General features: G+C 44.3%; 1 non-coding gene across 1 annotated transcript; it reads left to right on the top strand.

Moving 5' to 3' along the window:
- The first annotated feature begins 277 nt into the window (after window positions 1-277).
- LOC119927541 lies at window positions 278-415 on the top strand. The gene has a single exon (XR_005450535.1). It is a non-coding gene; the product is annotated as a small nucleolar RNA SNORA7 (small nucleolar RNA).
- The last annotated feature ends 9,341 nt before the right edge of the window (window positions 416-9,756 follow it).

The raw sequence follows: 9,756 nt of genomic DNA, 5'->3' as shown, positions 1-9,756 counted from the left end.
AGATCTGCCAATAAAGCCAGCAGCAATCTATCTACTCTAGCTCCTCTATTAAAGTGTCAAGAATGTCAGTTGGATATCCAAAACTCCTGGGCTCGCTGCAGGAATTTTTGACCCATCCTGGGGAGCTCCTGGTGAGGAGGGGCAAGGGAAAATCAGGGGAGACCAAGGCGAAGGAGGTGCAGGTCTTGAAAGTGTGACAATGTGACAGGTCTTGGCTGTCTCTACCCAAGTCCCAGTTTCCTGGGACTGATTTTGGCCCCATCCAGTGTCTTACCATCACCTCTCAAGGTCGCACCTGGAGAGTTTCCAGTACTCCACCAGTCTCAGCTATGGGAGGGAGAGTCAAGCAGAGGCATATCCATTCCATTCCTAGCATGGGCAATGGCTAGCGAGTGGCAGACAATCTTCTACAAGTCAAAACTCACCCATGCTGGGCAGCTGGGCGGCCTGGGAGAGAGTCGAGGGCAGAGACTCAAGTTTACTGCATGGAAGCAGGCAATAGTAAGCCTCTTCTGTATTTTTACCAAGAAAACTGTATGGATCCACTACCAGAATGATTGCAGATGGAAAGTGGGGCGTTCTGGGAGAGATGTGTCCATGGTGTCACCATGGGTCAGAAACGACTGGACAGTGAAAGACAAGATAATATCTTACCATAACCACTATGTTTCTTGCTACAGTCTTTATTTGAAAGATGCACCCTACACACACCAGACACTGTCCCTGTCTCCCTCCCCAAGTCTGGTCACACCTGGAGCTCTCCTCCTAAACCCCCAGATGGTTGCTAATCTCCCCACAGCAAGAAGGGAGTTTAATCATCTACCAGAGGAGAAAAAGAAAAAAGCATAGTTCTCTACTTTGAGCCTGATTAGCCCAGAGATTAAAGCAGCCGGCTGCAGTAGAGTCCGTAAATTCAAAATTTGCTTTAAAAAAGTTTTATATAGACATACTGCCATCTAGATAAATTTGCTAATTTTGAATACCTCGGCTCTACTTAAGATCGCTTCTCCAGTATGGATAATTAGCTTTAAGTAAAAGTAAAAACAAAAGTAGATTTAAGCATACATGTTTAGTTTATTTTTTCCTGATATTCCTTTGTTCGTTCATTCATTCAATAGTATTTATTGAGTGCTTACTAAAAACGTAGAGATTTCCCCCAGAAAATCCTTTGTCTAAGGCTCTCCACCTAGCAGCCTTTGTATTCTTGGAGAGAGATGGGTGGGACATACTGATCCCAGTGTCTCCAAAGGGAACCCCTCACCCATCAGGACTCTTTTTATGGTATTTAGGTGCTTAATCTGTGTCAAGCACTATTCTAGGGGCTGGGGTAAGTACAAGTTAATTATGTCAGACAGAGTCCCTGTCCCACATGATGCTAAGTAGGAGGGAGAACAGGTATTTAATTCCCATTTTATAGTTGAGGAAACTGAGGCCCAGATAATTCAAGTGACTTGCCCAAGGTCACACTGCATGCTATTCATAATAATAATAATAATAACAATAATAATAATTGTGGTATTTGCTAAGTGCCAGGCACTGTACTAAGTGCTGGGGTGGATACAGGCAAATCAGGTTGGACATTGTCTCTCTCCCACGTGGGGCTCACAGTCTCAATTCCCATTTTACAGATGAGGGAACTAAGGTACAAAGAAGGTACAGAGGTCAGGGTCATATAGCAGACAAGTGGCAGAGCTGGGATTAGAATCCATGACCTTCTGACACTCAGGCCAGTACTCTAATCACTACATTATGCTGCATCCCAGTATAGGGCAGGGAAAAAGAATGAGGGGAGGCCTCTTGGCCTGCCTGCCAATAATGTCGATGGAGGGAGCATGTTTGGTGGCTGTTGAAAAGCCCTGGGCCTGGGGCCTCTAAAAGGTCAGCTGATAAAACTGTACAGAGGCTTTTCCTCTGATCTCAGCTGCTGAAATGGTATAGAGGGAAAAGAACTTGGACGTTTAGTCTGCTATTACTGACAGATTGCCTGCAGCGGACTTTGACTGAGCAGCTGTGGGCCCACCTGTCCATCTTGGACCCACCTACAGTGGGGCACCTCCCAAACCCCTGCCAGTGGCCAGCTCCAGGAGCCCTAGACTAGGAGGCCCAGCCACCTGTTTGCCCGGATACCAATTTTTCATTTGGTATCCCAGGGCCCCAAAAACAAATTGTTAGGATACTAATTGGCCTCATTTTTACCTCTCTGGTTAATGGACCTAGTGGATAGAGCAGGGACCTGGCGGTTGGAAGGTCATCAGTTTTAATCCCGGTTCTGCCACTTGTCTGTTGGGTGACCTTGGGCAAGCCACTTCACTTCTCTGTGCTTCAGTACCTTCATCTGTAAAATGGGGATTGAGACTGTAAAATGGGACAGGAATCGTGACCAACTCCATTTGCTTGTATCCATCCCAGCACTTACTACAGTGCCTGGCGCATAGTAAGTGCTTAACAAATTCTATCCAGACAGGTCAGCCCACTTCCCAGGCAGGCCTGGATCCTCTTCTATTTTGTTCTGTGCTCACCGTTGCTCCTCTGTGGACCCAGCACAGACAATCAAGAGCTGGCTACAGTCCTTGTTTCAGAACTCCAGTGGCCATAGGTGCCACTGGACAGAACTTCAAAGGGGATGAGGATAACAGACATATTCCCTACCCAAAATGAGCCTTTTTCCTCTCCTCCTCTATATCCCCCACCAGCCCTACCTCCTTCCCCTCCCCACAGCACTTGCATGTATTTGTACAGATTTATTACTCTATTTATTTTACTTATACATATTTACTATTCTCTTTATTTTGTTAATGATTTGCATATAGCTATAATTCTATTTATTCTGACTATTTTGACACCTGTCTACGTGTTCTGTTTTGTCGTCTGTCTCCCCCCTTCTGGACTGTGAGCCCGTTGTTGGGTAGGGACCGTCTCTATAGGTTTCCGACTTGTACTTCCCAAGTGCTTAGTACAGTACTCTGCACACAGTAAGCGGGAGACAGACAACAAAACAAAACATATTAACAAAACAAAACATATTAACAAAATAAAATAAATAGAATAAATATGTACAAATAAAATAAATAAATAAATGGAGTAATAAATCCGTACAAACATATATACATATATACAGGTGCTGTGGGGAAGGGAAGGGGGTAAGGCGGGGGGGATGAGGAGGAGGAGAAGGGGGAGAGGAAGGAGGGGAACTAGACACTGTAAATACAGCCACCAATCTATCACTGCATGGCTCCTGAGCCCAGGTATCATCAGTCAATCAATCAATTGAATTTACTGAGCGCTTACTGTGTGCAGAGCACTCTACTAAGCACTTGGAAGAGTACGATATAATGGTGTTGGTAGACACAGTCTCTCCCCACAGTGAGTTTACAGACTAGAGGACAGACATTGAAGCAGCGTGGCTCAGTGAAAAGAGCACGAGCTTTGGAGTCAGAGGTCATGGGTTCCAATCCCGGCTCCGCCAATTGTCAGCTGTGTGACTTTGGGTAAGTCACTTAACTTCTCTGGGCCTCAGTTCCCTCATCTGTAAAATGGGGATTAAGACTGTGAGCCCCCTGTGGGACAACCTGATTGCCTTGTAACTTCCCCAGCGCTTAGAACAGTGCTTTGCACATAGTAAGCACTTAATAAATGCCCTTATTAGTAGTAGTAATAGTACACAAATTCTGGATATGTACATGAGTGGTGTGGGACTGACGGAATGGTACATTCAAGCGCATAGTACAGTGCTCTGCACATGGTAAGCGCTCAATAAATAGGATTGAATGAATGAATAAAGGGAGTAAATCTAAGTGCAAGGGTGATGTGGAAGGGAGAGGGAGAAGAGGAAATGAGGGCTTAGTCAGAGAAGGCCTCTTGGAGGAGATGTGAAGCAGTGTGGCCTGCTGGATAGAGCACAAATCTGGGAGTCAGAAGGACCTGGGTTCTAATCCCGGCTCTGCCACTTGTCTGGTGTGTGACCTCGGGCAAGCTTCTTAACTTCTCTGTGCCTCAGTTACCTCAACTGCAAAATGGGGATTACGACTGTGAACGCCACGTGGGTCCAGGGTTACGTTTAACCCGACTTGATTATAATTCAACCCAGCGCTTAGTAGAGTGTCTAGCACATAGTAAACGCTTAACAAATGCCACAGTGACTATCTTATCATAATTATTTCTTCTCTGGAGGATTCACCAGTCTGTCTGTTTGGGTGAGCAAGTGGGCAGGCTCTGGGCTAGCTCCTTTGGGGAGAATGTTTGTGAAAAGATGCCCCTTTCCCTTGGTCTATTGTGTTAGCACCCAGGGCAGTGCCCAACTCCAGTGCTCACCAATCAGAAGGCAGGAAATAATAATAATAATAATGGCATTTGTTAAGCACTTACTATATACGAAGCACTGTTCTAAGCACTGGGGGGATACAAGGGGATCAGGTTGTCCCACATGGGACTCACAGTCTTAATCCCCATGTTACAGATGGGGTAACTGAGGCACAGAGAAGTTAAGTGACTTGCCCAAAGTCACACAGCCCACAAGTGGCGGAGCCGGTATTAGAACCCATGACCTCTGGCTCCCAAGCCCGGGTTCTTTCCACTGAGCCACACTGCTTCTACCTGGGAGCCTCACCAGCTAATTATTCATTCATTCATTCATTCATTCAATCATATTTATTGAGCACTTACTGTGTGCAGAGCACTGTACTAAGCACTTGGGAAGTACAAATCGGCAACATATAGAGACAGTCCCTACCCAACCATGGGCTCACAGTCTAGAAGGGAGGAGACAGACAGAAAAACAAAACAAGTAGATAGGTGTCAATACCATCAGAATAAATAGATTTATAGCTATATAACATCAGTAATAAAATATAGTAAATATGTACAAATAAAATAAATAGAGTAATAGGTAGGTACAAATATATATGTGCTGTGGGGAGGGGAAGGGGGTAGGGCAGAGGGAGAGAATTAGAAATTAATTAGAAAGTTAGGAGCTGTCACCAGCTTAGGTTTTCTATATTTGTATGTAGATAATGGATTAATAGGGTGTGTGTGTGTGTGTGTGTGTGTACAGCGATGATTTAGTTTGTGAGACAATGCATTTGTTGTACATGTACATGTTTACATAGGCCTATGTGTATGTAGGCCTTCCCAGACTGAGCCCCCTTTTTCCTCTCCTCCTCCCCATCCCCCCTGCCCTACTTCCTTCCCCTCCCCACAGTACCTGTATATATGTTTGTACAGATTTATTGCTCTATTTATTTCAGTTGTACATATTTACTATTCTATTTATTTTATTAATGATGTGTATATAGCTATAATTCTATTTATTCTAATGATATTGACACCTGTCTACCTGTTTTGTTTTGTTGTTTGTCTCCCCCTTCTAGACTGTGAGCGCATGGTTGGATAGGGACCATCTCTATATTCTGCCAACTTGTACTTCCCAAGCGCTTAGTACAGTGCTCTGCACACAGTAAGTGCTCAATAAATATGATTGATTGAATGAATGAATGAATGTGCTCCAGGTGACACAAAGAGGCTTAAGAAAAATTCATCTCTCTAAAAAGAAAAGTCGAATCCTCTAAACCAATCATTTTTTAATCCTCTCTCTTTCCTATGAAGTTTTTTAAAGGGATTGGACCCCAATTTATTTCTAAACCTGAAAATTCCAATATGTCAGTGTGTGACCAGAGTATTTGGAGATGAATACTTGAGGACTAAAGAACTATTTTCCTAATGTTCTCTGTGTCATCTAGCTTTGTGCACCCCCAGCTCCCAAATACCTATCTGCCCCTTCCCCTGTCTGTAATTATTTAGCTGCCTGACCCTCCCATTGGACTGTAAACTCCTTGTGGGTAGGTGTCATATCTACCAACTCTATCATCCTTCCCCAAGCATTTACTGCAGTGCTCTGCATGAAATAAGTGTTCAGTAAATACCGCTGATTGATTGATTTGCTTTTTCTCCTCACCTCCCTTTCCTGGAGGAGAACAGCAATTGGCCAATTCCTCAAGTGGGTGGGGAATTTACACAGATAGTCTCTTTTCCGGCTAGTGTGAGGTTCAGGCTTGCCTAACCCCTGCAAGTTGCAATCTCTGTTTAGGCCCGTCATGTGCAACTGTTAGGTCTTATGATTTATAGAGACACACATGGCAGAGTTTTGGACAATGAGGAAATCATTTGCTGGCTTTTGTTCAGGAACTCACCATCTACAATTCTGCAGCTACCTTGGCTTGTGGCTGTGGTTAGTCACAGTACCTCTGGTCTCGGATGACCCTTCAAGAGATGGGAAACTAACAGTAGAGCTTTGAGCTAGGGGAGAAGCATTGACTTTTTTCACCCGGCAAGACTTTACATTGACCGAATCTTTGATTTTAGCGGTGACCTTCCATTTTTTTAAATAGCCATGTTCTCCCTAGGAGAACACTGGAGCTTTGCACGGGCTTGAATGTTTTTCCGGGTTTGGAAAATGGATCCTGGCAAGAGATGAGTTTAGAAATTGGAATCTTGTAGGTACTGTATTATTTTCAGGACTTCTATAAACCACCTCCACACCCTCAGGCAAGTTGCTCAATCTCCTTTTGGCCTCGTGGGAGTGTCCTATTAAATGGGTGTAATGGCTCCTGTCTAACAACAGTTGGAGGAAAGGGGCAGGGTAAATTCAAAAACTACTGGAAAGTGGTCATTTGCAGAAATGCCCAGAAGTCTCAAGATGCAAAGTACCTTGTTGAATTGCTTACCTGAACCTTAGGTGGAAGACCCTTGGGAAATAAAACACAACTATAAATGGACTAGGTGAAGCAGGTCTGCCCAAATAAATGAGATGTGATCGTTAGAAGTAAGCCCGAAAAAGAACTGTTTACAGGTCAATTTGAAACTAAGTGTTCTCTGTCCCTTTCCAGTTTCATTTCTGTATGTAACATGGAGCTTCTTTCGTAGCGTGCGTTACTAAAATGTTCCGCAGTAAAGGAGGTGTTCTGGGATTACTCTATTTTTAGCAAGAACCTAGATTTTTGAAGTGATCATCCCTAGCTGTTCTTTTCACACATCTGCTCTCCATCAATCTGTCTGCTTTTACTTTGACCAAATTCTCCAACCATTCCACAGATATGGCTTAATACATTTCTTGACTGCTACTTCATGAGGCGATCTTTATGGGCGTGTGTTTATCCTGTGCCGAATAAGGAACGTTATCAAAAACGTACAATTTGAGGGTGGAGTGTGGAAAAGAATTTGCCTTTGAAATGTAAAAAAGAATCCCAGTGTGAGTCAGAATTTAGCTAAATTGCACCGATAACCAATATCCCCACAGTTGAATTACAACTTTTTCTTTGCTCATGAATAAATCTATTTGGGGACATGCATGTCTACTTTGGTAACTGTAACTCAAAATGTGCTTTAGGGCACTATTATTACTATGCTAGTAAATATCCTGGAATATGTTTTGCAAAATTCACCAAGACCTAAGACCACCTTTCAGTTCTCAGCTCTTAAATCTCAGCTAAGAAACAGACCAAGACCACCGGGGTTTTGGAATCGCAAAGAATTAAACAAGGCCTTTACTGTACAGATCATTTTCCAGTTTTTTGATAGAAAGGTGAGGGTTTTTTTCAACCTTATTAGAGGTGGAATTAGAGGAATTCCACACAATGCTTAGAACTGAATTCGGCACCAGATGAAACCAATGTTTTCCTAACAATCATACTTTGTTCCTTAACTGCTCTCCTTTTCCACTTTTTTTCTCCTATAGCTATGCGAAATGAAAATAATTTGTTTTTCCTGAGCCCAAGCGACAAACTGTACGCTTTCACTTTTTACAGAAACAGGTATTGCTTAGTAAAGGGCTCTGCACACAGTAAGCGCTCAATAAATACGATTGAATGAATGAATGAAAATCCTTTTAGAATCTGCAATGCACTGCATTTTAAAGCCCCCAAATGTGCCTCTATTTGAAGTGATGGTCCTTGTATCAATCTTCAGTCCTTCCAGATTTTATTTCAAAATTGCACCTCTTGGCAAGAAACCATCTAACTGGATGTTAAAATGGCCTTGGGAAGATCATCTGCTAATTTAGTGAAAGCTAGTTAGGGGATATTGCGTCGGCCGTAGTCTCAGAATCAGGGTAGTAATAATAATAATTGTGGTATTTGTTAAGTGCTTACTGTGTGTCAAGCACTCTACTAAACCCTGGGGTTGGTACAATGTAAGCAGTTAGACACAATCCCTATCCCACAGTCTAAGAGGGAAGGAGAACAGGTAATTGATCTTCCTTTAATAAATGTGGAAACTGAGCCACCGAGAAGTTCAGTGATTTGCCCGAGATCACATAGCAGACCCGGCTCCGCCAATTGTCAGCTGTGTGATTTTGGGCAAGTCACTTAACTTCTTTGTGCCTCAGTTACCTCATCTGTAAATTGGGGATTAAGACTGTGAGTCCCCCGTGGGACAACCTGATCACCTTGTAACCTCCCCAGAACTTAGAACATAGTAATTGCTTAATAAATGCCATTATTTCACTGTTGATGGCACTACCATCCTTCCCGTCCCACAAGCCCGCAACCTTGGTGTCATCCTCGACTCCGCTCTCTCATTCACCCCTCACATCCAACCCGTCACCAAAACCTGCCGGTCTCAACTCCGCAACATTGCCAAGATCCGCCCTTTCCGCTCCATCCAAAGCGCTACTCTGCTCGTTCAAGCTCTCATCCTATCCCATCTGGACTACTGTATCAGCCTCCTCTCTGATCTCCCATCCTTCTGTCTTGCCCCACTTCAATCCATACTTCATGCCACTACCCGGATTGTCTTTGTCCAGAAACGCTCTGGGCATGTTATTCCCCTCCTCAAAATCTCCAGTGGCTACCGATCAACCTACGCATCAGGCAGAAACTCCTCACCCTGGGCTTCAAGGCTGTCCATCCCCTCACCCCCTCCTACCTCACCTCCCCTCTCTCCTTCTCCCGCCCAGCCCACACCTTCCGCTCCTCTGCCGCTACTCTCCTCACCGTACCTCGTTCTCACCTGTCCAGCCGTCGACCCCCGGCCCACATCATCCCCCTGGCCTGGAATGCCCTCCCTCTGCCCATCCACCAAGCTAGCTATCTTCCTCCCTTCAAGGCCCTACTGAGAGCTCACCTCCTCCAGGAGGCCTTCCCAGACTGAGCCCCCTCTTTCCTCTCCCCCTCGCCCCCCCTCTCCATCCCCCCATCTTACCTCCCTCCCTTCCCCACAGCACCTGTATATATGTCTATATGTTTGTACGTATTTATTACTCTATTTATTTATTTATTTTACTTGTACGTACCTATTCTATTCATTTTATTTTGTTAATATGTTTGGTTTTGTTCTCTGTCTCCCCCTCCTAGACTGTGAGCCACTGTTGGGTAGGGACCATCTCTATATGTTGCCAACTTGTACTTCCCAAGCGCTTAGTACAGTGCTCTGCACACAGTAAGCACTCAATAAATATGATTGATTGGTTGATTGATTATGATTATTATGATTATTAGCAGACGAGTGGCAGAGCCAGGATTAGACCCCTGGTCCTCTGACTCACAGGACCACATACTTTCCACTAGGCCACACTATTTCTTTTCATGAAAACACTGCTTAGTTTATTTAGGGATGCACTGACATCCCCACTCCCTGACCTCCCTCCTCATCCCTCTACCCCCACACCAAATGGGATGGGGGCTAGAAAAAAGTTTCCTAAACATCACCTGTTTAACCAAACTCGAACTGGAATCACCAGAGGATCAGACCTAGTTATCCCCTATC

Source organism: Tachyglossus aculeatus, chromosome 4 (genome assembly GCF_015852505.1).
Source record: "Tachyglossus aculeatus isolate mTacAcu1 chromosome 4, mTacAcu1.pri, whole genome shotgun sequence".
Lineage (NCBI taxonomy): Eukaryota > Metazoa > Chordata > Mammalia > Monotremata > Tachyglossidae > Tachyglossus > Tachyglossus aculeatus.
The sequence above is the reverse complement of the archived record's forward strand: the minus strand, read 5'-3'. Positions and strand labels throughout refer to the sequence as shown.